Source organism: Brachyhypopomus gauderio, chromosome 6, assembly GCF_052324685.1.
Source record: "Brachyhypopomus gauderio isolate BG-103 chromosome 6, BGAUD_0.2, whole genome shotgun sequence".
NCBI classification, from domain to species: domain Eukaryota; kingdom Metazoa; phylum Chordata; class Actinopteri; order Gymnotiformes; family Hypopomidae; genus Brachyhypopomus; species Brachyhypopomus gauderio.
The window spans coordinates 4601869-4627959 of NC_135216.1; the positions used below are offsets into that span (position 1 = coordinate 4601869).

Below are 26091 nucleotides of genomic sequence, written 5' to 3' on the forward strand. Positions count from 1 at the left end.
CCTGCTAAATAAATCAGGGACTGACATAAAACATCTGGATAGAAACACAAGAAAAGAACCCGAAACAGGTCTGACAAGCATGCGTGGGCGGGGCCAGGATTGACACACTCACTAGAGTAACCACATTATTGGTCAGAGATATATCAGAAGACCAGTCCTCTGAGTGATGTTGCAATAGTACGTCATATTTGTGTCGTCACTCTAGGTAGTTTTGTATGAATAAATAGGGAAGCATTTCAGCAAGTCTTCCACGGTTGCAACAGGCATTCTGTCTCTCTGAGAAAAGTTTTACTGAGCCGAACGAACACATCACTACTGAAGCACGATGACTTCTGTACCTGGAGGATGGAGCAAATGGGTAGATGCTGATGAAGATGTGAAGGACCTCTGCCGTAAGGTTAGTGACATCATTTATTTTCTTTGCACTATGCTTGTTTAACTGAGTGATTAACCTTGAGTTATCAATTATTTAATTAAATATATATAATTTTAATGTGCATATTTTAATAGTTACTAAGTTACTGTTATTTATCTATCCCAATGGCCACAAAAAAACACATATTCCAAACTTCCACATCACTGCTGCATTGACTGTAGAAGTAAGATCTGTAGAAGGTGGACATAAAAGTATGAATATTAAGTACACATCAAGAAAGGAATTAAACAATGTAGAATAAGATAATGAATATAAAAGATAAAACATGACAATGCTCCAGTGTAGATTGTGACCTGACTTTATACTGTTTTTGGTTATGTTTGATTTCAGGTAAAGCATGCTGTTGAGGAGAAGACTAAACAGACCTTTACTATTTTTAACCCCCTGACATATCGAACCCAAATTGTAAGCGGACGGAATCTTGATATTGTGGTATGTGTAAATATATTAGTCACAAAATCCATTGCATTGCAAATTTTTCAGGTTTCTAAGATGTCAAGATTCATTTTGCTTCTCCAGTTTGTGCAGTAATGAATATACTATTTCTCAGTTTATTGTTCATCTAACAGCACTTGCCAAGCTATGTTACTGCTGTTATGGTGTTGAAAATGTGCAATAAACACAATGCCATTCCATATCACCGTGACAGCCATTTCACACCTAATATACCATATATCATTAGAAAGCTTAGCTACTTCCCTAAGTAAGTATTATAATACCTCCACTTGTGTCCAATAACTGGTTAATGTAATGTGACATGTATCTACACGTTATTGTAGACCAAGCAAGTGAAAACCTTGATTCGAATATGTGTTTGAGCTATCTTTAGAGAGGTTCTGTTGTACAATTAAGGAATAGTGGCCTTTGCCAACTATTCCTATATATTTCCTAGTTTTCTAAACTTAATATTTTTTTAATATCTATCTCTCTCTCTCTCTCTCTCTCTCTCAGTTGTATATCGGAAAACAGACATGTCTGGGTCTGCGTGTTTGGGAAGATGTTGCACCAGTTAAACTGAACGTGATTGCAACTGAGTTTTTTCCATTGCCCACTGTCAACTTGGACAAATTGCATTGATCCTGTGTATCTTCACCACAAATTATGAAAATGTATGTGACTTTAACTGTTTTGTCACGGCGGGCCCCCTGCTGGTCGCCCCGTTTACAGTGGCAGTTGTCTTGTTGTTGCGTTGTGTTTGTCCCATAGGTGGGCGGGGCCTATGATCCGCCTCACCTGATGGTCGATATATGTCATTGTCTATATATGTCTTGTCTTTGTACCAGTTGACTGCTGGATATTAATTCGGATCGTGTCACGGGTTTTTGGTTTTGTGCAATGTGTGCATTAAAACCTCCTTATCCTCTGAGACTTGGCATGATCACTTCCATTTTATTTTGCACTCCCTGCCCGTCACATATATGTCAAAAACCATATATTACATTTGTTTTACACACAACATGACAACATAACTATCTAGGATAGCAACAATCTGTGTGCCTCGAGGAGACCTCTTCTTGCTTCTACTTACACTGGATTTTCTCTGCAAATCCATAAATCACTCTCATTGACATATGGTACCTGGCACTAAATACTAGCATATCTCTAATCAAACAGAATATGTCTTCAACCTGTAATTACCTTATGGCTTCTACTTTTGCCTTGGCTAAGATTTTGTGGTAACTGCAGAGCCAGACAGATATTACAGGTACTGGCAAACGAGTCAAACATTGTGAAATAAGACAAGGTTCAGAAAAAGCCAAGCTAATAGATATAAATATATTAAATATAAAATAAATATACTCAATATAAAAAAGGTCAAGCAGCTGGTCTGAGATCAGAATGTTTACTGATTACTTGTAATCAGTTGTGATTACAACTGATTACTTGTAATGTTTAATAAATAAAGGATTACACAAGCATTTCCCTACCTTGCAATGTAAAATGAATAATGTCAGCTATATCAATCCACTGACTAACAGTGTATCATAATGAAAAATACATCTTAATCATTAAAACAACCCTGTTCTCTGCAAAATTATATGTTTTCATGACTAAAATTTAATTAGGAACACAATATGGTATGGGGGAATATTTTATGTCATATTTCATAAAAAACATGTTCTGTTTCTGTTAAGAAAAGAGATTTAGGCCCTGGTTGCCCACTAGATGTCACTGTGGCGTGTGATGATTCGAACGTTTCACAAGATCGAATCATTTTCCGAATCAATTGGTTCATTTGATTCAGTCTCCCAAAAGCCCAACTTTTGCCATCACTACAGGGTTGCCAACTCTCACGCATTGAGCGTGAGACACACGCATTTGACCGTTTTCACACGCTCTCACGCCACACTTCCGATATCTCACGCCGAAAAAAAAATCCAGTTTATTTGATTCAACATATATATGATTCACACATATATGATTCAATACGTTACTAGTTCGCTAGCTCTGGCGCCATCCACCGGCGATATAACACTGAATCTGTGTCCATTTTACGTTCGACACCCCCCCCCCCCACAAGTGAACACACACACACACACACACAACCACACCCCTACACACGGACGTGGACTACGTGGACAAGGGGAGGGGTCCGGGGCTGTAGCGTGACACTCTCCCTAAAATAAATACAAGTAAAAAAACATACTCAACTTCACTTGATGTCTAGTTATTTAATTTACCTCTCTAATGACAGAACAATTCTTTGTTTATAGCTTATGCAGTTTGATTTCTCCCGATGTTTTGCACAAGTTTCAGTAGGATAACTCACACTGACTTGTTTTATTTTACTATGTGTTTCACTCATTTTAGCCACTAGAAGGCACCAAAATTCTATAGATTTTTCCTTAGTGGGAACTTGTTTGTTTGGTTGTTATATGTCTAGTCAGGGGCGATTTTAGGATCTGGTCTTTAGGGGTGCCCAGCCCCCAGTGCTCACAGAGGCACAATACCAAAGTATTGCGCAGGTGCAGAGCAAGTTTTTTGCATAATATAATATTTTTAAAATGTGTTGAGCCAGGGGGTGCTAAGCAAGTTCACGGTGGTGCTCTAGCACCACTAAAAATACCCTAGCCTCGCCCCTGTGTCTAGTTATGTATTTTTGTCATGAGGCATGTATCTAAGAAGTCAATCTAAGTGTATTGATTTCTGGTAAAAGCTCTGATGAACTTAAACAGGACTACATCTATTTCTATAAGCTACTCAGAATCTGCAATGTCAGCAAATTAAATGATCTTTAAAAAGAAAAACATACACAATCAGTTCTTCTGGATGTCAGTTTGTATCTCAAAAAGTAGATTAGGTAGGAGATGTTGAATGGATAAAAACTTGATGACTCACTTAAAGGGCTCCACAATATGGGCAGAAGACAATATTACGATTATATCATCATAAAATACATTTACATTTACATTTAGGGCATTTAGCAGACATTCATGTCCAGTGTGACTTACAAACTAATATACCTTCCATCATGTTAGAGATTGTTGATTGCTTGAATAAGCAGTAGTCAAAGACTGGCATACAAAACTGTCACTAAATCATGTGAACACCACATACCACTACAAAGGCCATACTGTGATGATGTTTGGAGTGATATAAGGTGTGATGTTTGGAGTGATAGAATGTGCACCCCAGCATGCAAATGTGTGAAGGTAAAGGATCTCCTGCTTCTCCAGGCTCCTGTTTGTATGTGTTTGATGCGCTGAGAGCAGACAGAACTACGGCCGCACACGGGTGAGAGAAGAGCCCTGCACCCCCTCGTAACGCACCCACGCCTGCCACATCTGTGGGCTCTGTAATGTCCAGCTAAATAAAGTCACTGCTCCCCCCCCCCTCCGTTTGAGTCCTCTGTTCATGGCTGTCTCTCTGCCATCGTCTCATTAGGCTGGAGCTCAGAGTGCCTTTCCTGGACCACAGGTTCACCGCCTACTTCCTCTCTCTGCCTGAGGAGATGAGGGTGCCTAAGGTGAGGAGAACTTTACTACGTTCAGAAACATTTCCAGAGCAGAGGTGGAACGCTGGGTTATAATCTGTAATAATCTGATGGTTTCTGCTGTGATCTACTCCTAGCTCAGCTCCTTGAATGGGTAACAGAGATCTGTGCCCTGAGGATGTTTTCACTGGTCTCTTTCATTAGTGATCTGGTTTTGAACAAACAAGCAAGTGGATGTTTTAAATATTAGTTTATACCATAAATGCACTCGTAAATATTGGTTATGCAATGTACAAACACAGAGGTCCATCAGTGTAAAGTTTATTTGAAATGGTGTAAAGTCTGTTGAACACATTTGCTGCAAGTGTTCACTTCTTCCTTCTACACGTTCCACCAGCTCTTGTATGAACATGGGATACGCATCCTGGCATGAGCAGAACATTTATTAAGTCTCGAAATTGTGGTTTGAAGACAATCATCTATTTATTATAAACGTATAAACTCGTTTTTTTTTATTTGTGTGACGCTCGGGCTGTCCCGAAGGATGAGACACGGAATCCTCTTGGACTGACGTCACGTTTGTTTTATTTATAACAATAGCGCTGTCTAGCGCACAGGCAACACTCACACTTGCACACAGACGTGTAAACATAGACAACGACGAGCACAGGACACTGCGCGAGCGCGCATTAAATAGACAAACCACATTAGCCCCACGTGATCACGAGACGATTCACAGGTGAGACTTATTAATCACACGACATAACCCCAACCACGAATCTCCACTGACGCAGACAAAGCACGTGGACAACGTTGACACACGCCCAAAAGGGAGGGGCCGGGTCCTCAACATGACAGACGCCCCCTCCAAGGGCACTACACGTCCCGGGGTGCCAACAGGACCGAGTGCCCCGAACCCACGACGATGGGCGGATCCGACGCGCTCAATCCTGCGTCTGGGAGGTGACTGCCCTTGGCGAAGCGTCCGTTACGAATCGCCTAGCACACCCTCCCTGGGAAGACGGGGGAAAAGACGTTAGACACACTCAACGGAACAGACACGAATACACACACCGGTACATTCACACACAGAGGAACAAACGGGATTAGGGGATTCGGCACACATACGGGAAGACTTACAAACACTGGTACACACACACACGACATAGGCGCCAGGCTGCGCGCCAGCAGGAGAGAGATGAGGAGAGAGAGGTCGGGAGCTACTGGTGCAGCAGGCGCTGCGGAGGGCGGTGCTCCTCCTGCCCTTGCTGCAGTCCCTCCACCGGACGCAGCGCGGCTGGCGGACGTGCCTGGCGCAGCGCGGCTGGCGGACGCGCCTGGCGGACGCGCCTGGCGCAGCGCGGCTGGCGGACCCTCCGGAGTCAGCCCTGGGCGCGGTCACTTCCATCTCCTCCGTCTCGCTACCCTGGCTCCAACTCATGGGCTGCTCCGGGCTGCCACCCCGGGAGCAGTCCATCTCCTCTTCTCCAGAGCGATCGGAGGACGACTTCCACCTTCCCTTCACCGTCTCAGCAGAGCATTCAGAGGGGGGCAGACCGTCCTCTTCCTCAGAGTAGAATTCGCTGTCCGTGCACTCTGAGACGCCCGAGTGCACGGACAGAGGACGATCTTCCTCCTCTTCCTCACCGTAATTGGCGGGGTATGCCGATTGCTCCGACTGAGGGTAGTCCCCAACCTCGACCTCCTCCCCCTCCTCTATGACGGAAGAGGAACCAACGGGCGGAGGGAGGTAGTCCTCTTCCTCGGACTCCTCCTCCTCCTCTGACCTGTAGTCGAGTGTGGACGCGTCTTCCAGCGACAGGGGGTAGGCTTCCTCTCCTTCCCCGCCGTAGTCAACGGTGGAAGCATCGCATAGTGACGGAGGGTATGACTCCTCCCCTTCGTCCTGCTCCTCCTCGGAGTCCCCCTCCCCAAACTCGTTCTCCGGGGTGGACTCGATAGCACCGCAGACGCAGGAGTCCACCCTCAGAGAAGAGCGGGCGCGGGACGGAGGGGAGTGTCGTTCCCTCCAAATCCTCACCGCGCCCTGGCGGAAGGTCTCCGCCAGCTCGGGGTCTCTCTCCTCTAGCCCCTGGGCTGTGGCCAGCTGGAGGGCGCACACTGGGTCTTTCTCCAGCTGTTCCTGCGTCGGGGTTCTCTCCTCCTCCCCAAGCTCACCCTCTAGTGGCGCGTCCGTCCCGTAGAATGCCGGGACGCTTACGCGGACAGGCGAGCTCTCCCGGGAAGACGAGGGGTGTCTCTCCTCCCACACCCGCACAGCTGACACTCGTTGTTTTTATCACCACATCCGTAGACCCTAACAAAATCATGACCCGTCTTAGCACTAGGGGTGTATTCAACTAAGGATTTTCATAGTCGAATCTGATTCGTCAGCTTTTCCCTTTAGTTGACTAATAGTCGAATCAGGTTTATTTATATTTTTTTTATTTAGAGCACCTTAAAACGGGATCCCGTTCTCATTCAGGACTTTTTTCCTCTTCAAAGTAAAAATCTAAAACACTCAGATAAATGAATAAACACGGTAGGTTGGCTTTATTCAGCTTTTATTTATTTTTTTTAAATGAAACGTTAGAGAACATTAGCAGTCAGTGCGCATTGCGCATATCGAACTGTCAGACAGGTACTGTGCAAAAATATTTTAAATAAAATATGCCTGCCTGAAAATAAAAAAATTGCCACACAACAGCAAAAAAATACAAGGAAAGGTTCTAGTAACGGGGTTTAAAATCAAACAACAACAAAAAATGTTTATAGGCCTACTTGCTGAGACGCACCACGACAAGACGACTGAAACAACAAACGTTTTTTTCGCCTTACACGTTTTAAATGGTATGCCATGTTGGTTGTTGTCGTGCGAAATGAAAGATGTTGATGACATAACTTGCACTTTAATTTGTTTGATTCATCTTTATGTTTTTCAAAATACTTTTGAAGTTTTTTAGTAGCCATTATAATCTCGGCAGATGCTGCTCGTATTCTGTAGCGTGTTCAGCTCCGCTCGTTTGGATTGTGCAACTGCAGGGTGTGATTTATTAATGTGTAGTAAGGAAGATGCCTATTGTTAATGCGCAAACATCATTTTAAAATATTTATTACCAGAAATTAGGATGATTTTATTTGACAAAAGGCTATATATAATGAAAACAAAGACATTTCATGTAACAACTAATGCTTAGCAGCATCCTTGGGCACCTCCATGCAGTTAGAATGGTACATTCGACTATGACGTTCATAGTCGACTAGGGGGTATAGTCGACTATAGTCGAATCAGCGACTATTGCAGGTCACCCCTACTTAGCACATTTCAGTTCAACGTCTCTGTGGTATCTCCAGCACCTCTCTCCTATACCCCGCCATAATGCAACATGGCACCCATGACCACTTCCTCATAGCCTTCTTCATAATCCTCTCCAGCCTATCCAATAATTTCTGTAATTCACCTCATGAGTCATTAGTGGCCATCTACTAAGTGGGAGCAAGCCAAACTGGAGATGCCACAATTTAAATACATCTTAACAGACAGATTGTCAAATAAACTGGGATACTGTCCCTAATATCCCCCATTTCTTTACGATTGGCTTTTCACAAATACCATGTTGTGTTTGTTAAAGAACTATTAAACCTTCAAGAGTGCAAGAAAATGGCTCTTGGGATTTCTAAATTGCTCTTGGGATATCACTCTATATTGCTTGGGGACTGCAAATATATTTGCCGAAAGTGATAAATTACCAATTCTTTTAAAATTGAATGATTTCTTTTAAAAATTATTTTCTGGCTTCCATCTTGAAATCTTGTACTTCTATTTGGGAAGTGTGTTTTTCCTGTTGGTATCTTTGTTGGCATGTGCAAGTCTCGCTTTTAACATTTATCATTCTGCTGAACACCTTTGAATGGGAAAATGAGGGATGTGTAATATGTAATTTCCAAACAATTTTTAGAATGCTATGGCATTCTACAGATTTTTCCTGTTGTGGTTTCACACTGTTCATAGGAAATTTAGCAAAAATTCACTATTTATTTTTGTAAATAAACAAGGCAATGTCAAGTTAACTGACTTCTGAATAACTTTGTAATTGTGCATGCATTCCTTCACAATTTCCATAGTCTGTGCCAATGCCTACCATATACTCACCAGCCACTTTATTAGGTACACCCAAACTGCTCATTAACGCAAATGTCAAATCAGCCAATCACATGGCAGCAGAAGAGAATGGCCAGACTGGTTTGAGCTAATAGAACAGCAATAGTAACTCAAATAACCAGTTGTTACAACCGAGACATGCAGAAGAGCATCTCTGAATGCACACCACATCAAAACTTGAGGTGGATGGGCTACAGCAGCAGAAGACCACACCAGGTGCCTCTCCTGTCAGCTAAGAACAGGAAACAGAGGCTATAATTCTCACAGGCGCACCAAAATTAGACAATAGAAGATTGGAAAAACATTGCCTGGTCTGATGAATCTTGATTTCTGCTGCGACATTTGGATGGTAGGGTCAGAATTTGGCGTCAACAACATGAAAACATGGATCCATCCCATCCTGCCTTGTATCAACGGTTCAGGCTGGTGGTGGTGGTGGTGTGGGGGATATTTTCCTGGAACACTTGGGGTCCATTAGTACCAATTGAGCATCGTGTCAATGCCACAGCCTACCTGAGTATTGTTGCTGACCCTGCCCATCCCTTTATGACCACCACCTATATGTCAAACTTGAAAAGTGAATTCTGACAAGCTATCTCCTTCTTGGGGTATGAGATCAGACCAGTGTTGAGGCGTCCTGATCCTACAGTGCCCTTTGTGTTGGAGGTGGATGCGTCCCAGGTAGGTGTAGGAGCCATAACGTCACAAAGGGGAGCAGGATCCTGCCTACACCTAGTCAGCTACTAGCACAAACTCCTGCCGAATGGAATCATGGTATCGGAGAACGCAAGTTGTTGGCCGTAAAACTGGCACTGGAGGCGTGGAGGCATTGGTTAGAGGGGGCTAATCCTGATGGACCACTGTAATTTAGAAAACATGCATAATGGGGCTGTCATGGTCGTCCTCTCCTTACACCTGTTTCTCATCACATCATTATTTAAACCGTGTGGACCCTCTACTCCCTACAAAGTATTGCCTGCATTGTTGGACAGCATACCAAGCTATTCTTTCATCCTGTTTTCCCTTTATGGTTCGACTCGTTTTGTGCATTTTAGCTCTATTGGATTTGCCCTGCTATACCTTTGCCCGGTTTCTACTGCTACTCTAATCCTGACCTGGACCGTATTGACACTGAGCTTGGATTGTGTATTTCTCCCTGTTCCCCCGAAATTTCCTGGGAGATACTCTCTATCTATTACTAACCATCACCACTTTATAACTAGATAAATATGAATGCACAAATGTTTCTTTTAATTAAATAAATGAATGAAAGTATTTTGGAGCGATTTGGTTGTTAATGGGGGGCTGGATGAAAGCACACATGATAAAAGCTGTTGCTAATTTCTCAAAAATGCTGCCTGCACAAACTCAGGTTTCTCAAGAAGTGTAAAATGTGGCAATCACTATTGATAATGCAGATAAAGACATTCCCCTGGGGGTTTCTTACCATGTTTTTCTTAAGAAATTGCTTTTGTCTATTTTGCAACCCTTTCTGCATTTCTGCATGTTGAATTTCTAACTGACATTCTATCTGACATTTTGTTTACTATTTTGGTGAAATTGACTGTGGAATCACAATCAGCTTGGAGCAATTTGAGGTTTTTTTTACTACCATAAACATAGTATTGTTAACCATGTAAATCCTGTAAAGCTGCTTTGTGACAACATGTGTTGTGAAAAGCGCTATATAAATAAATTTGACTTTGACTTTGACTACCACATACACACAGGACAAAACAAAACAGCTATGACATTTTAACAGAAACATGTGCTTCAGATACAATTCATTTAGAATAGACCAAATGTCCATACATGTGATTTGACCAACACCACCTTGTTTTCAGTATAAAACTCAACCACTTATCTCTCTGTAGTTTGTTTTCAATGTTAAACTTCACATTTCTCTCTGGGTTCTTTTCAGTAAGAAATTGCATCACAGTTCTGTCTGAAAGTTTTAAAGTGTAAAATTCCAAAGATCTCTATGAAGGCTGTTGTCATTGTAAAACTCTCAGGTCACCTCAAGCTCAAAGTATATGCCAAACTGATATTCTGTCTTGGGCATTGGCGTCACATTGACACTATTGTGCCACATTCTGTGTTGTGGAGGTCTTGGGCGTCGCTGCTGTCTTGCAGCTGAAATCCACAAAACCATCTCAGGGTCCCAGAGTACGAGCCACACCGGCCGAGTGTGACTTCTGCATCAAACAGCATAACAGTGTTGTAGCCTACTGTTGTACTGATGTTGCACAGCAAGCTGGAAGTCTCAGTTGCAAACTGCCTGGGATATCATCGGTACTCCACAGAGGAAATGCAGCTTATGGAGAGAGAGGTCACAACAAGGACACCTCTCACCCCGTCCATGGACTTTATTCTTTTACAGGAAGCACTACTTGAGCTTCACTCTAGAAGACAATATCAGCTTCTTACCCTCTGCTCTCAATCTGATGATCTACAATATCATTAACCAGTTCCATCAACCAATCTCTGTACTGCTTTTAATTAATGTATTTAAGTATAGCTAAATATAGATTAAGATAATTCTGAAAAGTCTGCACAGTTGTTGCTCTATAGGTAGGTGGAGCAAAAGCAGCATATAAATTGACATGTCTAAGTAAATACTGAAAACTGAATAATCTCACATAAGATCCAGGAGACGGGTAATCATTTTGTCCTATGCATGATTTTCATATTTATGCATTTTTTTGCTTTACTTTTGAGAAAAATATTAAATATTTCCAAACTTTCTTCTGTATTGTTCTGCCACTGCCACAGCTAAAAATAAGTAAAGAAATAAATGCTTTTTGTGCTTCATATTTAATAGAACTGTACCATCAGGTTACATCAGCTTTTTAAAAGATACAAAAACAATCTAAAGATTTTTTTTTTTGTTAGGAGAAAACTAATTCCCATCTAGCCAGCGCATTCTATCTGTGTGGGAGGAAGAGTTTATATTCTCCTCCTCTTTGTAGTGCAACACCAACAGTTCACAGACTGGTCACATACATATGAACAATCGGGCCGATAGCGGTTTGTGGTTTGAGTAACAGCTCTAAAACAAGATGAAGTGGATTTATCATGCAGAAAGTGTGCATTAACCCTCGCCCCCTCATATCTAATTGTATGGATTGTATGGTAGGGAGACCTAGCTCAACTTGGCACAATAGCCATATATATATATATATATATATATATATATATATATATATATATATATATATATATATTTATATATATGCTCAAAAAAATAAAGGGAACACTCAAATAACACATCCTAGATCTGAATGAATGAAATATTCTCATTGAATACTTTGTTCTGTACAAAGTTGAATGTGCTGACAACAAAATCACACAAAAATCATCAATGGAAATCAAATTTATTAACCAATGGAGGCCTGGATTTGGAGCCACACACAAAATTAAAGTGGAAAATCACACTACAGGCTGATCCAACTTTGATGTAATGTCCTTAAAACAAGTCAAAATGAGGCTCAGTATTGTGTGTGGCCTCCACGTGCCTGTATGACCTCCCTACAACGCCTGGGCATGCTCCTGATGAGGTGGCGGATGATCTCCTGAGGGATCTCCTCCCAGACCTGGACTAAAGCATCCGCCAACTCCTGGACAGTCTGTGGTGCAACGTGACATTGGTGGATGGAGCGAGACATGATGTCCCAGATGTGCTCAATCGGACTCAGGTCTGGGGAACGGGCAGGCCAGTCCATAGCTTCAATGCCTTCATCTCGCAGGAACTGCTGACACACTCCAGCTACATGAGGCCTAGCATTGTCCTGCATTAGGAGGGACCCAGGGCCAACCGCACCAGCATATGGTCTCACAATGGGTCTGAGGATCTCATCTCGGTACCTAATGGCAGTCAGGCTACCTCTGGTGAGCACATGGAGGGCTGTGCGGCCCTCCAAAGAAATGCCACCCCACACCATTACTGACCCACTGCCAAACCGGTCATGCTGAAGGATGTTGCAGGCAGCAGATCGCTCTCCACGGCCTCTCCAGACTCTGTCACGTCTGTCACATGTGCTCAGTGTGAACCTGCTTTCATCTGTGAACAGCACAAGGCGCCAGTGGTGAATTTGCCAATCCTGGTGTTCTCTGGCAAATGCCAAGCGTCCTGCACGGTGTTAGGCACAGGTGTTAGGTGAGCACAACCCCCATCTGTGGACGTCGGGCCCTCATACCATCCTCATGGAGTCGGTTTCTAACTGTTTGGGCAGACACATGCACATTTGTGGCCTGCTGGACATCATTTTGCAGGGCTCTGGCAGTGCTCCTCCTGTTCCTTCTTGCACAAAGGCGGAGGTAGCGGTCCTAATTGACATCATAGGTAGACCTCAACTATGAGAGACAAAATGTGAAAAAAAAATTGAGAAAATCATTTTGTCTGACTTTTAAAGAATTTATTTGCAAATAATGGTGGAAAATAAGTATTTGGTCACCTACAAACAAGCAAGATTTCTGGCTGTCACAGACCTGTAACTTCTTCTCATTACCTGTATTAATGGCACCTGTTTGAAGTTGTTAACAGTATAAAAGACACCTGCCCACAACCTCAAACAGTCACACTCCAAACTCCACTATGGTGAAGACGAAAGAGCTGTCGGAGGACACCAGAAACCGAACTGTAGACCTGCACCAGGCTGGGAAGACTGAATCTGCAATAGACTGATCTCAGCCCGTGGGGTCAAAATGATCACAAGAACGGTGAGGAAAAATCCCAGAACCACAAGGGGGGATCTAGTGAATGACCTGCAGAAAGCTGGGACCAATGTTACAAAGGCTACCATCAGCAACACACTACGACGCCAGGGACTCAGATCTTGCAGTGCCAGACGTGTCCCCCTGCTTAAGCCAGTCCATATCCAGGCACGTCTGAAGTTTGCTAGAGAGCATTTGGATGTTCCAGAAGAGTATTGGGAGAATGTCATATGGTCAGATGAAACCAAAGTTGAACTATTTGGTAAAAACACAACTCGTCGTGTTTGGAGGACAGTGAATGCTGAGTTGCATCCAAAGAACACCATACCAACTGTGAAGCATGGGGGTGGCAACATCATGCTTTGGGACTGTTTCTCTGCAAAGGGACCAGGACGACTGGTCTGTGTACATGAAAGAATGAATGGGGCCATGTATTGTGAGATTTTGGGTGCAAACCTCCTTCCATCAGCAAGGGCAATGAAGATGAAACGTGGCTGGGTCTTTCAGCATGACATGATCCCAAGCACACTGCCAGGGCAACAAAGGAGTGGCTTCGTAAGAAACATTTCAAAGTCCTGGAGTGGCCTAGCCAGTCTCCCGATCTCAACCCCATCGAAAACCTTTGGAGGGAGTTAAAAGTCCGTGTTGCCCGCCGACAGCCCCAAAACATCACTGCTCTAGAGGAGATCTGCATAGAGGAATGGGCCAACATACCAGCAACAGTGTGTGCCAACCTTGTGAAGACTTACAGAAAACGTTTGACCTCTGTCATTGCCAACAGAGGATATACAACAAAGTATTGAGATGAACTTTTGTTATTGACCAAATACTTATTTTCCACCATTATTTGCAAATAAATTCTTTAAAAGTCAGACAAAATGATTTTCTCATAGTTGAGGTCTACCTATGATGTCAATTACCGGCCTCTCTCATCTTTTTAAGTGGGAGAACTTGCACAATTGGTGACTGACTAAATACTTATTTTCCCCACTGTATAGGATGAACAGGGCCAAACATCAACAGGTTGACTAAACAAGACTGATAAACCCAACAAACACACAAACCATGAACAGGGGCTAAACAGTAACACGATTGGCTAAATTCAGGAACATAAAGAGTGAAGCTAAACTAACAAACAACATGAACAGAGAGAGAAACTCTATGCGTGATAAACATGAATATATTGAACAGAGTTCAATATGTACAAAAAAGTGTGTACCGCAAAGTGTACCGACATTGACCCGCAAAGGAATACTAGAAAGACAGGGATTAAATAACAAACCAAATGAACCACAGAAACAAAGGACAGCTGAAAATATGCACATAGCCTTGTGACAAATATATGTGTCTGCCATACCAGATTCTGAAGGATGTGATTCCTGGATATGACATCACTCCTGATGCAGCAATGACTAAAATGATTTATGTACTGAGATTACTGTGACGTTCGGTGCGGCGTGAAGGATGAGACACGGATCCCTCTGTGGCGACAGACGTCACTTTTATTTGAACACACAGATAGCGCATATATCGCACGTAAAACACGTAACAGAACGGCAACGTGTGGACTTTAGACAACGACGAGCACAGGACACTGCGCGAACGCACATTAAGTAGACAAACCACATAAGTCCCACTTGATTACGAGACGAGCCACAGGTGAGACGGATGATCACAAGACATAACCGCACCTACGGAGATCCACAGACGCAGACTAGGAGTCGTAGACGACGTAAACACATGCCCAAAAGGGAGGGGCCGGGGTCCTCAACGTGACAATTACCTTTAGGGCCAACAGAGAAGTGTAAGGTGTGTATTATTTTATTCACTTTTTAAATAAAATTATTTTATTAATTTATTCACTATATTGTCATATGAGGTGAAGGTTTCAGTGTAACGTGAGCACATTAAGAACTGTCACATCAGAACCTGTGGGTTTTTTTTGTTGTTCTTGCCTCTGATGCATTGGTGTTATTACTGTTAATCCTCCACATCACCAGTAGGGACTAACATAGATGAATGATGTGTTGGCACACGGCAAATAAAATAACGCACATGTTGGAGTAGAACTAAATCTAACAAATATGTCCGGTTGTGTTTATCTGATTGTGCAGCATATTGATGCTATCAATGAGTAATTTATATCACAGTTAGACTGTGAAAACATTACATTGCCGACATTGCTAACTCCTCTCCTGTATTCACACCTTGGGGAATATAAGTAAAACAGCTGAGAAATAGCAAATGCTATGTAGCTGGCAATTTTTAATTTCTTATCCTACTCATGGATAACAGCCAAACTCAAATTATTATTTTTGTTAGACTTCTTTGTTCATTGGATTATTACTGCAGTTATGTGTCATCTTGCAGCTGCATCTGGATCATATAAGGATCATGTGGACTGATTTGAGTCTTATGAATCATCACGTTAAGAAGATCAAAATTAGGCAGTGACAGTACCTGTTCATTCATGTTACTGTATATGGCAAAACATTGTTTTATTCTTGTTTGTTGGTGTATTTCAGATAATGCCGCACAGTTTGTATGGAGAGTCGTGTGCTCCAGTTCTAAATGTAAGACACTTTCTGTTCAAAAGGAAATTGTTCAGGACCATAATGGTGCTTATTCTGAAGTCCTTTTTTTCTGCACTGTAGTCCGTATTCAGGAGAAATCCGAACATGAAACAATGGAGCCATGAAGGAGCCACACGCAAACAGCTGTGTCCAAATGTCCTGATGACCTGACACATCCTGAATAAAATCTAAAACACAGGATTACATTTTAAAGTTCTACTCTTTCTTTTAAAATACTGCTAAAACAGCATATTTGAGGTATAAGCAGATCAGTAAATATGTCTTTCCCAATATTATAGTTTCCCCCTTTGGCATCATGGTTTTTTTCTTATTTTGTCTCCACACTCTTGCCCTATTCCCCATCATGTATTGTGATGATGCCAGTAGCTCTGGCCCATCACCAAGACTCTACAGACATTCCTGTGATGGACTAAATGCTGTACTTAACTCTTCATGTGGGATTCTCAGGGGGACTGGCGGCCCAGCCAGCTCCTTCCTTATAGTGGTCGAAGGGCCCTCGGCCTACTGAAGGAGGGGAGGGGGGTTACAGGTCCTGGGATTACCTGAGGACTGAGATGTACACAATGGATGGACATATTAATTATTATTCTTGTCATAGTGCACTAAACGTAAAATGTTAGGTATATATTGTGTTACTGCAGTAATGTAATGTATGTATGTTATGTTTGTGTTTATAGGTAACCCCTGCTAGTAGTAATGGTATGCCCCAGCTTAATTAAGGGGAGGGGCTACTAGTATAAGAGGGCTTCCTCTCAGAGGCTAAGGGGGGGAGAGGTTGGTTGGTTAATGTTGGTTATTGAATATTGGAAGTAATTGTGTTGAGCCCACGAAAGTCAGGGGCTAGACTGGCTGCTGTTTGCCAGTGCTTGCTTAAAGTGCTGCTTATAAGCCTTTAGATAGATAGATAGATAGATAGATAGATAGATAGAGCTTTATTTATCCCTTGGGACGGATCCCTTCAGGAAATTGTATTTTTCCAGTAGCAGCGTTACAGTACCATAATGTTAACAAGGTAGTATTACAATTTAAAAATATCACTAAAACAAGATTAAGCACACAACATAATAATAATAATAACAGTAATAATAATAAACATAAACTAAGAAAAAACGGCAATGTATAAAAGGATAAGAGGATGCAATTGCACATAGCCCATTATGAGGTATTGTGATTTGGATGAACTGATTGATTAAATTGTGTCATCATATTACACATAGCCCAGTTTATAGGTGATCAGCTCAGCTGATTCCCAAACATTCTCAGTCTACCCATTGGCACATCCACCTATTAACTCCTTCTCCCTCGTTCCCAGAGAGGAGTTGTATAGTTTGATGGCCTGAGGGACAAAAGAGTGTTTGAGTCTATTAGTCCTGCACCTGGGGAGTAGTAGTCTGTCACTAAACAGACTCCTCTGTTGTATGATGACCGTGTGCAATGGGTGACTGGTGTTATCCAGGATGTCCAGTAGTTTGTTCAGTGTCCTTTTTTCTGCTACCGTCACCAGAGAGTCCAGCCTAGTGCCGACAACAGATCCTGCCCGCCTGATCAGTTTTTCTATCCTGGAAGAGTCCTTCTTGGATATACTGCCCCCCCAGCAGACCACGGTGTAGAACAGGACACTGGCCACTACCGTCTGGTAGAAAGTCAGCAGGAGTTTTCTGCATATGTTGAAGGACCGAATCTTCCTGAGAAAATACATCCTGCTCTGTCCCTTTTTGCACAGTTGCTCTGTATTGCAAGACCAGTCCAGTTTATTGTTCAGCCACAACCCCAGGTACTTGTATGATGCAACCATCTCCACCTCATCCCCTCCTACCATGATCGGTCGTGGCTTGGGTCTAGACTTCCCAAAGTCGATGACCAGCTCTTTGGTTTTTGTGGTGTTGAGCTGTAGGTGGTTTGCATTGCACCAGGTTGTAAAATCCTTCACTAGGCTCCTGTACTCCTCCTCCCTGTCATCCCTGATACACCCGACGATGGCTGTGTCATCTGCAAACTTCTGGATGTGACACAGCTCAGAGTTGTACCAGAAGTCAGCAGTGTAGAGGGTGAAGAGAAGAGGGGCCAGCACCGTGCCTTGAGGTGCTCCTATGCTGCTGATCACAGTGTCAGACGTGATGTCCACCATCTTGACATACTGTGGCCTGTTAGTGAGGTAGCTGATGATCTAGACAACCAGGCAGGGGTCCACACACATCCTGTTCAGCTTATCCTGGAGTAAAAGAGGCTGAATGGTGTTAAAAGCACTTGAGAAGTCCAGAAAAAGAATCCTCACTGTGTTCTTATTGTCCAGGTGTGAATGTGCTCTGTGTAGTAGGTAGAGGATGGCGTCATCCACGCCAACACCTGCCCGGTAAGCAAACTGCAGTCCATCCTGAGCATGTTGTATCTGGGGACTGAGGAGGCAGAGGAGGAGCCGCTCAAACGTCTTCATAATGTGCGATGTTAGTGCCACAGGTCTAAAATCATTCAGTTCACTGGGTCTGTTCTTTTTGGGAACAGGAACTATACATGAAGTTTTCCATATGGTGGGCACTTTTCCCAGCTGCAGGCTGAGATTGAAGACACGTTGTAGCGGTTCACACAGTTCATCAGCACAGTTCTTCAGTACACGAGGTAATACCATGTCAGGTCCAGGCGCTTTTTTGGGGTGGAGCTTCCTTAGTTGTTTCCTGACTTGGTCTGAAGTGATGTTTGCTGAGGTCTGTGTTGTGGTTGTGTTGTGTAGGTGTTGTGTTAAGGTCAGAGTTGAAGTTGCTGTGGTGGGAGGATAGTTGGGGGTGGGGTTGCCTGCTGCAGTATCTGGAGGAGGGTGTGATAATGAAGAGAGGGGAGATGGCTGTAGTGAATGGGGGGTTGAGGAGGACGTGGCCTGGTTAAATCTGTTGAAGAAGATGTTCAACTCATTCACTCTATCCACAGTCCCCTCCCCCGCTCTCGTCTTGGTGTTATGGCCTGTGATGTTTTTGAGACCATTCCATACCTCTCTCATGTTGTTATCTGCAAGCTTCTGCTCAATCTTCCTCCTGTAGCTATCTTTGGCTTCCCTCACACAGTGTTTTAGATCCAGATGTGCTGCTCTCATCGCCTCCCGGTTCCCGTTTCTAAAGGCAGCTTTTTTTGTGTTGATTGCAGCCTTAACTTTCTGTGTGACCCATGGCTTGTTGTTGGGGTAGCATCGTACGGTTTTTATGGGGGAGACCACATCTGTACAGAAGTTAATATAATCTGTCAGACAGTGTGTCATCGTCTCGATGTCTTCACAGTGAGAATTGAGAAGAACATCCCAGTCTGTGTTACTGTAACAGTCCCTCAGCTCTTCTTCCATTTCTGGGGTCCACTTCCTGGTGGTTCTGGTAGTTGGAGGCAGCCTTTGAACGAGGGGGGTGTACATAGGCTGTGCATGTAGTAGAACGTGGTCCGACTTCCCCAGGGGGGGCAGGGCTGTGACTCTGTATGCCTCTTTTACATTAGCATATAGGAGGTCTATTGTCCTGTTGTTTCTTGTTGGACAGTCCACGTTCTGATAAAATGCAGGCAGTGTAGAGTCCAGAGTAGCATGATTAAAGTCCCCAGAAATTAAGATAAATGCATCAGGGTGCTGTGTCTGTAATTTTGCAGTCGCTAAGTGAATGTGCTCACATGCTGCGGCTGCGTCCACCCTCAGTGGAATGTAAACACAGAGAGCGATCACATGACTGTATTCTCGTGGAACATAGTAGGGCCGGCAGCTAACAGCTAGTAACTCCAGATCCGAACAGCATAAGACTATCTTTACAGATATATGACCGGGGTGACACCAGCGATTGTTAACATAGATGATCAACCCCCCACCTTTGCTTTTCCCGCATGATTTTTTGTCTCTGTCCGCTCTCACAGCAGTGAAGCCAAGCAGGTCCACGTTAGCATCCGGTATTAGCTCAGTTAGCCATGACTCCGTAAAGATAAGCAAGCTGCACTCACGGTAAATCCGCTGATTGATTAGTGCGGACAGCTCATCAACCTTATTAGGTAGCGAGTTCACATTCCCCATGATAACGGAGGGAATAGGTGGTTTGTAGCGCCTCCGATTGTCGGATAGCCTAGCCCAGTGGTTCCCAAAGTGGGGGGCGCGCCCCCTAGGTGGGGCGCGGAGCTATTGCAGGGGGGGCGCGGAGCTTGAAAGTAAAACGTGCACATGTGTCAATATTAGGGATGCACCGATTCCGATATTAATATCTGAAAAAATTCTAGATCGGGTATCGGGGACAATGTGACCGATCCATAAAAACAGATCTATTCACTCTAATTATATGCTTGTATTGCTTGCTTTTCGGAGTTAGTTCAACCCTAATACTCGCGCTGGTGGTATTCCACTTAGTCCGTTTATTTGCTGGTTGACCAAAATAAACCTGGGCTCCAGCAATACTTCACTGTTCATACATGAACTGGTGAGTTGTCCAAAGCTCATTTAATGCGTTACTTACAGAAATAAATTAAAGAGCAGTGGTCTGACTCGGTCTACGGCGGAAAGCTAAAAAAACAATATTCCATACGCACGCTCAACTCGCTCCCTTAAAGAGACAGTACACATATTTCTGGCCGTTACATGCTTTGTGCTCTGCGTGATGTCTGCGCTTGCAAACTAGCAGCATATGTATTGCTGTTTCTCTTATTTCATCTCCTTATTTATTTTAAATTACATTTAGAATTCTTGAACCATTTAAAATGTTTCTTGCAGTTAATTTTTTTCATGTTTGACCAAAGTTGTGAACCTATTGTTTTTGTAAGTTTTCAACACATCCCTAGTCAATATGGGGGGGGGGGGGGGGGGTGTAGGGGGGGCGCAAAAATATTCTCATCTACTAAAGGGGGGCACGGCAGAAAAAGTTTGGGAACCACTGGCCTAGCCTTTAGCTTAGCACCGGCCTTGCTTCCTCGGGCTCTCCTCCTTAGCTCCTCCGGAATGGGATGTCGGTTTCCGCATCGCCCCATTGTTCTCAATCCCAGCAGTGGGCTTTGCGGGCTTGAGTACTTTTTATATGTTATATGTACAGTTTTTCTTTACATTTACTAGTGTCAGTAATTTACGCCTTTGCTGGAATCCACCATTAAAACATCTGGAACTGGAACTCCTGTGCCTGTATTCATCTCACTCTCTGTAGTGAACCCACCTCCATATTCACCCACTCGTAGTACCACGTTCACATGTATTGATTACACAATAAGGAGAAAAACAAGAAACAAAGTTTTTATCAGTAAACCAGCTACATTTACATTTACATTTACGGCATTTAGCAGACGCTCTTATCCAGAGCGACTTACAAAGTGCTTTGCTTCTGATCACAGAATACATCCTAGGAAATAGTACAAATAGGCCAGAATTCAAGACACCATTGAGTCAGACTACTACTAAACTACAGGAGTCAGTATCATTACCTAGTGTTTTGCAAGTTAGACATTTGCCTAGAAGCACAAATAACCATAAACAGACATACCACTTGCCGTTGTTCTTAAATTGTATCAGCTGAATTAGTGCTCTGGTAAGAACTCAACAAACAGGTGAGTCTTCAGTCTACGCTTGAAGATAGTAATAGACTCTGCAGTCCTAGCAGCTAATGGAAGATTGTTCCACCATCTTGGAGCCAGGACGGAGAATAGTCTGGAGCTTTGTCTTCCATGAGACTTTAAGCATGGAGTTTCAAGTCGAGCCAAGCTTGAGGTTCTAAGTGTTCGCTGTACAGATCGGCTTTTTACCATGGACATCATGTAGGGAGGGGCCAGTCCATTTTTGGCTTTGTAAGCAAGCATCAAGGTTTTATATCTGATGCGTGCTGCTACTGGAAGCCAGTGAAGAGAACGTAGTAGAGGAGTCACATGTGAGAACTTGGGTAGATTGAAGACCAGTCGTGCTGCAGCATTCTGAATTAGTTGTAGAGGTCTGATGACCCGTAGAGGAAGACCTGCAAGTAGGGAATTGCAGTAGTCCAGCTTAGATATTACTAGAGACTGCACAAGCACTTGAGTAGCTTCCTGTGAAAGGAAGGGTCGTATTCTTCGTATGTTGCAGAGGAGAAATCTGCAGGATCTGGTCAGCTTTGAAACATGTGTTGAGAATGTTACACCCAGGCTTTGAGCAGTTTCTGATGGTGTTAACAAGATGTTCTCAAAGGAAACTGTGAGGTCGTTGTGTGGGTTTGGGGTTCCTGGAATGTACAAAAGCTCAGTTTTGCTAGGGTTGAGCTTCAAGTGGTGAGTAGTCATCCATGCAGCAATATCTGTCAAGCATGCCGAGATACACCTAGAGACCTGGGTGTCAGAATGAGGGAAGGAAAGAATTAGCTGGGTGTCATCAGCATAGCAATGATAACAGAAACCATGAGACAAAATAATGTCACCAAGGGAATGAGTATATAATGAGAAGAGAAGAGGGCCTAGGACTGAGCCTTGGGGGACTCCAGTGGAAAGTTTACATGGATTGGATGTAGATCCTCTCCATGTTACCTGATAGGAACGGTCTTCAAGATATGACTGGAACCATTTCCAAGCAGAGCCAGTCACACCGAGGCTAGAAAGAACAGAGAGGAGGATGTTGTGGTTGACAGTGTCAAAGGCTGCAGAAAGGTCTAGAACAGGGGTACTCAAATAGAAATGATGGCGGACCATATTTTATTTTTTCAATCACTAAAGGGGCGGGTTACGGGGGGGGGGAGTGGCGAACGCATTTGGGCGTCTGCTACGTGTTTGTTGTTGCCATAAAGGCAATCCCCGGCAGCGTCTTGCGATTTCAAAATAAGAGCGGATAGCGCGATTGAAAAAAAAGATTCCAAAAAAAAAAAAAAAAAAACTTTTCAAAACAGCTCGCGGGCCAGAAATAGATAGCCCGCTATTTGAGTATGGGGGGTCTAGAAGAATTAATACTGATGATAGCTTTTTAGCCTTGGCATCATGGAGCTTCTCGGTCACTGCTTTGAGGGCAGCTACATCCTGCCCTATGCCTTACCTTCATATGTAACATAATGTGTTGCATGAAATGTTATAATATAAAGCTTTACTTCATATCGATTTACGTCTGTAAATTGTGTTTTTGTCTGTTTTAAAGCACATTTGTTTGTTACACTCATTTAAGTATATATGCTGTCTTGACAGAGTAGTTTTTATTAGAAAGTGACAATCATTCTTAGCATGAATTCTTTGGTTAAGGAAGTAATTGTGGTGGAAATTTGGTGATTTCCATTTATGTCAGGCTTTCTTAGTATACATTAAACATATTAGATATAGGGGTTAGAGATCTTTTTACATATACGTGTGTTAATCATGGCACTGAAGTCATTCTCGTGACTTCAGTAGACCTCAGATGTGTGTGTGTGTGTGTTCTCTGGCCTCGGCTGAGGCCTAATCTGATGTTCCTCTGGTGTTCTAAAACTGACCTCGCTGGAAGACTCCTAATCTCCACTTGGAAGGGACTACGGCGACACTCAGGCTGTCATGACATCACAAGGATGCTGAGCGTGGAGGGGGCATGCGTCACATGCATCTGTCAAATCAACGTTAATTATTTCCTGTATTGTCCAATCACATTTGGTTGATCACCTCGTGTTCACCTCGTGGACACCGTGTGTGTTGATGATTAAACGTATAAAAGATGAGAGTTCGGAATGGTGAATTAGCTCTCTTTTGCAGACGCCTTGTGCGTTTGGAACAGGGATCTCTTGGAGAGGGATCTCTGAGCTCTCTCTGTGACAGACACCTGGCATGTTTGTAACGGAGATCTCAGGGGTTTAATCCATGCTTTGTTAAAATAAATCATTGTACTTTATTATCTAACCCAACTGCTTCTGACTTTTATTGTGCTCACCATTTAAGGGTTTCAGAATTTCTAGCACATTTTGGCACCCCAGATGGGACTCCACGACTGAGGACGGCACACCTGAGGGGGAGACTAAGCGCTTAGCTCCTGAAGGCCTTACTTCAGTCAGCCAACGACAAATTCCGTTGAGCGGGACTCGCAGGTGTGTGTGCCTCCTCGGCGTCGGAGTTTTCCCAGGAACAGACAAACAGTTAAAGTAACTAAAACCCGGTGAGTACAAACTGTCAGATAAACTTAGTGCAGAGGTGGTGACTTCTCTCCTGGTGCGTGTATACACTGTTATGGTTATCGGGCGGGGTAACTAAGCGATTGAGTGTTTCACCCTCGGCTGAGAGTCGAGGACCAGAGTATCAGGGAGAGTGAGAGTCAGGTTCTGCGTGAGTGTGTGTGTGGGGGAGCATTGTAATTTGTTTTCAGAAGCAGCAAAATGGGTGGATGTGCCAGTAGCCGTACTGACGGTGGGATCTGCAAGATACTGCGCGCACATCCTAGAGTAAGGTACATGAAAGAACGGTATGGGTCCGAAAGTTTAAAACAATTTCACATGTGGGTTTCAAAGTGTGATTTCCCAGAGGGAGGGAGTTTTAACATGAACCGAATTGCAGCATTAAGACATAGTTTGATAAAGGAACAAAATGATGGGTTTAAAGTAAACTGGGAAGACGGGATTATGAATTGCAAACATAAACTAAACTTGAGGTTCGACAGGAACTTCAGAATCTCCAGTCTGTTAAGTGTGTTGCAGATCCAGACCTGGACGGATGTCCCAGGCGACCCCCAACCGTCCCGACGGCCCCACCCAACCCCACCAACATCAAGACCCAGGAACCAGTCAGACGAAACAAGCCTCCTCCAGCACGTCCAATCAGCTCAGTGGCTCTGCACACGAGATCGCGAGACGGGCAAGACGCAACAGCCGGACCAAGCCAAGGACGGATGGCCCACATCAGCGAGCCGTCCCTGCCCCCACCTCCGGAAACAACCAACGATCAGGTGATGTGCCCAATGGTGGAAGTGGCGGGTCAGGATGGGCCTATGCTTGTTATGAGACCATGGACATTTGCAGATTTACAGGAAGTTGTAAAGCAGCTTAAGTACCCTAGCGACATTGGGGGGCGTAAGTTTGCAGATTAACTGGACATGTTTTGCCGTGAGTTCAGGCCGACGTCACATGAGCTGCACCGACTCCTGGGCCTGAAACTGGGAGTAGAGGTTGCAAGGATCCAGATGGACTGGTCAGTCAAAAACATTCAGCTGGTCAACAGCAAGTGGTCACATGAAGGTAACGAACCATATCGGACAATGTTACATGACTTGTGCTCAGCAATACGGGATGCCTTTCCCCTTATTATGGATTTAACCAAGATAGCCAACTGCAAGCAGGATGACAGAGAGACTGTGCAGGAGTACCTGTGTCGGCTCACCCAGGTGCACGACGCTCACTGCGGCATGGACAAGCCCGACAGGATGGACAACGGGCCAGTCACATCCTATGAGGCTCATTTGCGGAATGCTTTCATCAATGGTCTGAAGCCGGAGATATCCGAGAAGCTGAAGGACACCTGCATCACGTGGGAGACAGCCAAGATGGAGGTGATTGTGCAACATGCTATCCACGCGGAAAAGCGACGGAAAAAGGTGAGTGCCTGGAAGCAAGACAAAGAACTGCGACAAACACAACTTTCCATGGTTCGAGTGGTGAGGGGCGATGGAAAAGGCAAAGACTGGAAAGGGCAGAAGAGGATTAAAAAGGTGAAGAACCGCAGAAGAGATGATGACGACAACGCTTGTTACATCTGTGGAGAAGAAGGGCACTGGTCAAGGGAGTGTCCACGAAGACAGGATAAGCGGGAGAAGCAAGGTCAGCAAAGTCAAGGTGGGGACTAACGGTCGGAGGGGTCGACTGGTGACGTTCCGGAAGGGTCAGGTAAGACAAAAACTTTTCCTATGCTTTGCAACGAAGAAATGCTTCCGCTAACTCATACTGAGACTGTTTTTATTCTATTATCTTAAAAAAAAAAAAAAAAAAAAAAAGTATGCCCTGCAATGGAGAAATGCTTTTGCCTTTAAACGCAAATTAATGGGGAACTGTCATCTGGGAGACATATGCTGTTTTATGAGACAAATGTTGCTGCTGATTGGTTCAGCTAGACAGCGCAGGGTGAAATGTTGGTGGAGAAACGGATGTTTGTGTGTGCGCATGACTGGCGAGTGGGTGTGACGGTGTGCGGTACAGTCGATCAATGGACGTTTTTTCTAAACCACTGAATTGGGTAGTCAGGGTAGGGAGAGGAGTACAGCTGTATCTGGGCATGTTGCCAACATTCCATTGTCCAAAGATAAGGGTGTGTGTGTGGGACTGGAGGGAGTCCCGCAGACTCTGTGGTCCAAGGGAAAGGGTGA

The 26091-nt window shown here is 43.8% G+C and overlaps 2 long non-coding RNA genes across 2 annotated transcripts; both read left to right on the forward strand.

The window, feature by feature from the left end:
* Positions 1-233: 233 nt before the first annotated feature.
* LOC143516540 (uncharacterized) lies at positions 234-1802 on the forward strand. The gene is made up of 3 exons (XR_013131730.1): positions 234-397; positions 767-868; positions 1388-1802. It is a non-coding gene; the product is annotated as an uncharacterized LOC143516540 (long non-coding RNA).
* Positions 1803-14976: 13174 nt separating this feature from the next.
* LOC143516172 (uncharacterized) lies at positions 14977-15986 on the forward strand. Its single transcript, XR_013131588.1, has 3 exons — positions 14977-15054; positions 15771-15818; positions 15900-15986. It is a non-coding gene; the product is annotated as an uncharacterized LOC143516172 (long non-coding RNA).
* The last annotated feature ends 10105 nt before the right edge of the window (positions 15987-26091 follow it).